Source organism: Neltuma alba, unplaced genomic scaffold, assembly GCF_004799145.2.
Source record: "Neltuma alba isolate B1F8T4 unplaced genomic scaffold, ASM479914v2 tig00010421_pilon, whole genome shotgun sequence".
Taxonomy (NCBI): Eukaryota; Viridiplantae; Streptophyta; class Magnoliopsida; order Fabales; family Fabaceae; genus Neltuma; species Neltuma alba.
In genome coordinates, this window is record NW_021635323.1 from 1,358,063 (window position 1) to 1,365,749 (window position 7,687).

Consider the following 7,687-nt stretch of genomic DNA (forward strand, 5'->3'; position numbering starts at 1 on the left):
CGTTGAGCTTTAGTTTTTAAACTTAGCTTTTGCATTTCATAGCATAAAAATTTTTGCAAATAGAAACAAATATCTTGCTTTTCTATACTTTCGCATTTGCATTCTTGCATAGTATTTTGCATTCTGTTTTGACTCGATCCTGAGTGTTTTGGCCAATTTCTTGAAGTTTTGAATTCTGTACATAGTTTGTTGAGCATTTGGTTAAAGAACTTAGTGATTTTTTCAAAGGTTTTGCAAAGGTAGCTCTTTGTGACTTGAAGTCACGACCTCATACTCTTGAAGTCGTGACCTGAGTGCTTAAGTCACGACTTGACTTGTGGCTTGTCGCGACCTTAGCCTTCTGTTTTCCAGTGTTGCTCTTGGTCTATTCAAGTCATGACCTAGACTGTTCCAAGTCGCAACCTCAGCTCCTTCTTCATTCAGGGTTGCTCTCTGTGCACTCAAGTCGTGACCTCAATTACTCAAGTCGCAATCTAAGCTGTTTTTCTACTGAAACTTTTTTGAGCATCCAAACTTACTCTTTTTGCATAGCTTTACTTCCTGCACATACTTTGAGAGTGTATAGTACTTCATACACCTCAAACTCACTGAACATTATTTGAAATCATTGAGTTTGCCTCAATTTTGAAATATACACTGGGTAAATACCAAGTTTTGACAAAACTTTTCTCTTTTACTCTATTTGTGCTTGATTTTGAGTAATTGTGCATGCTTAAAGCACGTAGAGACAGGAGAGGTAGACATACAGCATCTCGTAGCCCGCTCCTTTTATGAGACCAATCCCATTCATCTAGTGAGAGTGAGGAAGTAGAAGAGAAAATCACAATTGAAGTACCTCTTAATGGTGGGAATGGGAATGACAATCATAATAGACCTAATAATGGTGATAATGAGGGGTAGGAAGAGAATAATGGCCAGAATAGGATCCCTGGATAGCCTAGGGGTAGAACTATCAAGGAATTAACTCAATCTGATAGGAATTTTGATCCTATACATGGTTCTTTTCCTACTTTTAATGCATATTTTGAAATTAAAGGTCCATTGATTTACTTACTACCTCAATTTCATGGTCTTGCAGGAGAAAACCTGTACCTTCATCTCTAGACTCTCTATATGCAATGCTTGTCCATGAAACCAGTGGGGGCAAGTATTGATGATGTGATGTGGAAGGTGTTTCATCTATCCTTGGAGGGAAAGGCTAAAGAATGGTATATGAACCTGCCACTCTACATGGACAATGCTTATGAATCTTGGACTAGTCTGAAGAAAGCATTCTTGAACAAGTATTTTCCCTCCACCAAGATCTCAGCTACTCGGAAGGAAATTTTTGCAACTAAGCAAGAACCATTTGAGTCATTCTTCGAGTTCTGGAGCTGGTTTCAAGAAATGCTTACCCAGTGCCCCAACCATCAAATCCTTGAGGAGCACTTGGCACAGTACTTCTTGTCACATCCGGCAATAGAGTAATTATGAATAAGAAATATTCCTAAATAATTAAGGGTAAAAAATGACAAGGAGAAATAGAAGAATTTTGGTGGGAAATAATTAGTATGATTTTCCAAGTCAATTATGAAAATTTGGCTAATTAAGAAAAATTGGTCAAAGATAATTATGGAAAAATATTTCCAAGTCTTAGAAAATTAAGAAAAAATAAGGATAATATCTGTTGAGAATTATATGGGATTATAAAATTGGTTTTAAGATCAAATTACCCTTAGAGAAATTACAAAGGAATTTAAGGTTAATTTAGCCTAATTTAAGGGCTTTTATTTGGAAAATTCCAAATAAATATTTTTAAGGAGAGTAAAATTCTAAGAAAATTCCTATAATACCCCAAGGAATTATAAGAGGCTATGGAATTAAAAGAAGACCTTCAAATATCCAAGATTTTTCCTAATTCCTTCGAAAATTGAAAAAATCAATAAAAAGAAGGAAATTAGTTTCCTTTTTAGTTAATTATTGGGAAATTAATTGTGAGACAAATAGGGCAATTTGGGAAGATAAAAATGAGGAGAATGAATTGTGGATCTGACAAATAATAATTATAGAGGCCAGAGTACTGTAATTATAGAAAAAAATTAAACTCAGAGTAAAAGTGCACCGATAAAGTGAAGACTAGAGTCTTGCACTTTAATTGGCCCACAAGTTGCCACTTGTCAAGCCTCTATTAGAGGGTAATTAAATCTTTGCAAGTGTCAAGCATTAAGTGGAGAGGATCTTGATTTTGGAATTTAATTACATTATGATTTACTTAATTAAGAGAGAAGTTTCAAGACTAAGTAGGAAGGTGACACTTGGCTTTTCATTTATGATAGTGGTTGGGATATTTTGGTGCATAATTGAACTATTCCTCCCCCTAAATCAGATCACTATTTCAGCCAAGGAGAGATCAAGAGAGAAAAGAGTGAGCTTGAGGGGAAATCAAGAGAAAAGCAAGCTACTTTGATCTTCCAACTAAGATTCAAGTGTGGTAAGTTGTTCTAAGATGATTCATTGCTTGTTTACTGAAGTTGTATGGTTGGAAAATTTTGTTTATCCTCTTCTTATTGCTGGCCAAAATGATCTTCATGTAGGGGAGGAAGTTTTATTGTTCAAACTTGTTAAAACACTTCAAATCTTGGTTATTTCAAGTGATTGCAAGTGGTTGTATGTTGTTTTTGAAGAGATTTCTTTATTATTTCTCAAGAGGTCCTGTTCGACCAAGACAAGAGCTGGACCCTAGATGTGTTTTTCAAAGTTTTGATGCTTCCATTGTGTTCAAAATGGAAAATGTTGTAGGATAAACCTAAAGAACAAAGGTTGGAAGCTTTAAAGCTAAAGTTCTAATTTTTAGAAAATGAACCATAGTAGTTTGGCCAAGCTAAAACTGGAAGAAAGAATTTTCTTTAGTTAAATCCAAGTAGATATTTGGAATCTACATGAAAAATTATGTAGGAATAAGCCAAGAAAGAATTTTTAGGGTTAAGGGAATAAACTCTAAAAATTCAAAGAACAAAGATGGAAGCTTTAAGGGGTTTAGGAATTACTTGATTTATGTTGTTAGTTTTATATGAAATAGTTGGCAACCTTGCTGCCCTTTTGGTGATATATCATGATTAGGATTTGTTAATTTTGGATAAGAGGAAGATGGTCAAAGAATCAAGAGCATTTGGATTAAGGTAGTAAGATTTAATTTACCTTAATGTTTAGTGTTGCATTGATTGTTATGTGATTTCATGTGCTATTATTATATGGTTGAGCTAGATGATGATGATGATGATGATTGTGTAGCTATACTCCTTGCTTTATGTGCCTTGGCTATTGCATGTTAGAGTACTATATGTATGAGGCAAGGTAGTTCCCTATTAATAGCAAAAGGTTGGAATGCTTGTAATTGATGCATGTTGATGTTTTGGTTGATTGATCTTGCTACTGGGATTTCATTGAAATCTCATCCCCCATATGTAACCTAATATTTTAGGGACTGAATCATCAAAAGGGAGGCTACAAATCCAAGGATAAATATGGTGATGAACCATGAGGAAACATTTATATTTGGTTATGTATAAATATGTATGGTTGGTGTTGTAATCCCTAAGCAGGGTGCCAAATTAGAGCAATGTTTTATGAAGTTCCCGAATAAATTTCTTTACTAAATTTAGTATGCTTAAATTTCACATCATGAGCTTCAAATCAATAGGTAGCAGGTTAAAAATGGCCAACTAAAAGATTTTTAATGATTTTTCAAAGTTAAGGTTTAGAATCTCAAAAAAGAGGTTTTTGCCAAATGGACAGAGGTGACTTCCACAAAAACCTGACACTTTTCCAAATGAAATTGGTTCACAAGATTATTTTTCCTTGAAATAGTATTCAAATATATTTTTATAGAATTTTAAACTACACTATTTTGATTTTTCTAGATTAAGTTATGAATTTTTGAAGTTGGGCCAGAAAACTGGATTTTTACCCGATGAACAGTAAAAATCTGAAAATCAGCGTTTTTGTGATAAAATTGAGACCAAGACCATCCAATATGGTCTAAAATGCTTTTGATTAAACCCTAAGTGGATCCAATAGTAAGGTGTGATATTTTTGGTATCAGAGTGGAGGTTCTGGCATAGGATAGAACGCTCTGCTTAAGTTTATGCGTTGGATATCAGGGTTGGTTAAGGAGGAACTAAGAAACCTTTACAGGAATTGAGATGGAAAACACAATAGATTGGGATGCTAGATCTGAAAGTCGGTCAATGATTGGGATATTAACATGACCGATCTCATAAAAGAGGATATGGGGGGATGGACTATAGGGACTGCTAGCCCAAGATACTCAACAAAGGGGTCTAACAATTATCCAGAGCATTAGGCTAACCTTTTAAGGGTTACTGTTGAGGATTTAATGAACCTTCCTAGACCCGGTGACCCGGTGGATCCTGTAACTGGTTTGTATTAGGAACCAGTGGACCTTAGTCTCTACATTCAGTCTCGTAGATAGCCTGTTACCCCAAGTGTACACCCAAGTGACATCCCCGGACCTAGTACCAGGCCAGTGATACCCCCAACACCTACAGTACCTATCCCTATTTTGACGGAGCCTAAGATCTGTAGTCAGGATCAGCTGAGAGATAAGTTGGAATTCTCAGGTTGTTATATCAAGAAAGATGAGGATCAGCAAGACCCAAACATTTACCTAGATTACCTTCAGGGGGTGAAGGTGTTATATAAGACTTATGGACCAGATAACCCTTATTTAGACACCAAGGATTAGGTTTATATAATGACGGACATGCTGCCATGTTTACCCTTATGGGTATATGAGTTCTATCACCTGAATCAGATAGTGGATTTAGGTATTGAGGATTACATCCAGCACCTTGAAAACTTTGTTAAGATTCACTATTTTTAGATAGTCAGATCCTCATAACACTGATGTAGGACTTGTTTTGGTATAGCTAACCACAATAGGTTAGTTTGGCATGTTTGATTGCCATGTATGTTGAACTATATTGCTGTGACTGATGATTGATGCTCAAATGCTGTATTATGAATGCATATGGTGTTTATTTCTTCTTCCTCGAATATGCTATCTGTTTAGTTAGCGTAATGGTTAGAACCCGATGAAACGCTTCGCCGGAGAGACTATTAGAACACAACGCAAGGGTCCCTCCTGATCCAGTACAATTAATTTTGGGAATGCTTAGAACTACAATAAAAGGTTATTAAAGGGATGAGGGTGGTGCAAGCTAGCCAGGAACAAGAAAAAGACACCGTAATAGTAGCAGCAGAAGTGGCTAACCTCAATAAGAGGCAGCCAGAAGAAGTTTTTACAGCTCAGGCATCAGAATAACTGCCTAGGCCGACAACGCCAGTAGTGGACCCCGACAGTATCCAACAATAGTGGCACATTTCTGTAAATACAACCTGCCATCATTCGATGGAGTGTTTGACGTCCAAGTGACAGAAGACTGGATTAACCACTTGGAGAAGATCTTTAAAGTATTAGACTACCTAACAGAGTGGAAAGCCCTGATGGCAATTTAAAAGTTAGAGAAAGATGCCGATCGCTGGTGGAAGAATACTGAACTTATTCTAGATGCTTAGAACACGAGGGTGACATGGGAAATGTTCTTGGAGTAATTCCATGAGAACTATTTTTTGAGGTCAGTCAAGGATGAAAGGGAAGTGAAATTTCTGACCCTGAAGCAGAGAGATGATGAGCCATTTGATGAGTAGTTGGCTAAGTTCATTCATCTCTCTAATTACTCAAGCTATTTCCATTACCAAGACGACAAGAGGTGGACGACGAAGAAGATAGTTCGAGGAATGATACAGTCCTTAAGGGAGATGATTGCTCCCAGGCAGTTCGAGTACTTCAATAAGGCAGTTGAGGCTTGCCGAATTATCGAGAATAGCCCGGACCATCATCCGATGGTTAAGTCTACTCCCAAGTAGGAGAAGGGAGATTAGGGTGGCACCTCTTCTAATGCCAACAGGAAGAGGAAGAGGCTATGGGGCAACTGAAAGAGTAAGAAGGGAGACAAGCCCTAAATGACAAGGAATGCCCAACTTGCCGCAAGAATCACGGTAACAGACTGTGTATGGCTAGACAGAATGTCTGCTATAGTTATGGTAAGCCCAGACACTTCTTGAGAGAATGTTCACATAATACAAAAAAGGCAAAGCCATATACCCGAGGATGAGTATTTGCCATCACAGGGGAAGAAATTTGGAAGTCTCTAGAAATGATCCAAGGAACGATCATTATTAACAACTTCCCAGTGATTGCAATATTTAATTAAGATGCTTGTTATTTTCTTCTCTCATATGATTGTTTTAAAGGACTCAGCTTGGTTATGAACACATTGCCTTATGACATGCATGTGTCCACCCCAATACCCTCTGGGATAATAGATCCGATATGTATGTTTCCGTGAAATTGCTATGGTAATCGGACCAAATGGGTTGTCATCCCATAATGGCAAGAACAAAACCCTGATCCTACCCCCAAGAGAAATGGAGTTAAATCTGGAAGTTAAGTTGAACTTCATAATAGAAGCCCAGACGGGCAATGGTATGATGAATGAAGCTAAGTAAGACTAGTAGAGGTTAAGAGAAAAGTGTGTTTCATCATGATGAACCAAGGGAGTTGGTGGCAATGAACAAATATGGAAGTGATTACCAGAGAAGGTGGTAACTTTCATCACTGCAAACCAGGATTCTGGTCATGATAACTGAACACAACAACTCCCAGATGTTGAGATGGTAACTCAATGAGACATAACGACTCTCAGAGGTCACAAAGAGTATGATTAGTAAAGGTCAGAAAGAGAAAGGTAGCTACTATTTAGGGTTATCAAATTCCCCCTCAAGAGGAAGAGTAATGATAAGGAGTTGAACAAGATAGTTAGAGGTTGAGTCTATACACCACTAAGAATGTGTAGTGGCAACCCAAGCTAGACAAACTCTTACAGCCTTATTAGGGCTAGGACACCATGAAAGAATAGCTATCTCAAGTCCTGGAATAGATGAATAGGAACTTTGAGATAGTAAAGTTAAGATAGAGAGCCATAGTGAAATGTCTTAAGGATTAAGAAAAAGAGGACGAGATAGATATCTATGCAGGGAACTAGCTTAGGGGTTGGTATGTTCCCCTTCATGTTAAGAGATACTCAATCACTTGGGGTTTAGGTTGAGAGGCACCTTTTGTCAAGGGATAAGGTCTTGGCCACGAGTCTTCCTAGAGAAAATAGGAATTGGTCCTCCAAGTTAGAATTGATGTTACTCAAGATAGAGTAAAATTCCCTATCCGAGCGGAAAAGAGAAGCAGCTGAGGCAAGGCAAGCGGAGTTGACCTTACCCAATGGAAGCATGATTAGCCAAGAACAATGCTAGGCTTAAATATCCCTAAGCTTAGCAGAGTACTAGAGCAAGCAGAAAAAGGAGAACCTCATCAGTCCTCTCCCTATGACTTCTAGAAACAGCTACGAATAGAAAGAGAGGCTCCCTTTTTAGGGATGAGATGTCTGGTTAGCACGCTACAGACATAGCAACCAGTAAGAGCTTACACTCTTTGCATTGAAATGCTAGGCATTATGCATGTTAGAGTATGCTCATACTGAAAAGTGAAGTAGAAGGAATAAAAGTTGCATAAGTCCTCTCTCTGTACCCTTTTAAAATAGATAAGAAACGGTAAGAGCAGTTAAAGGAATAA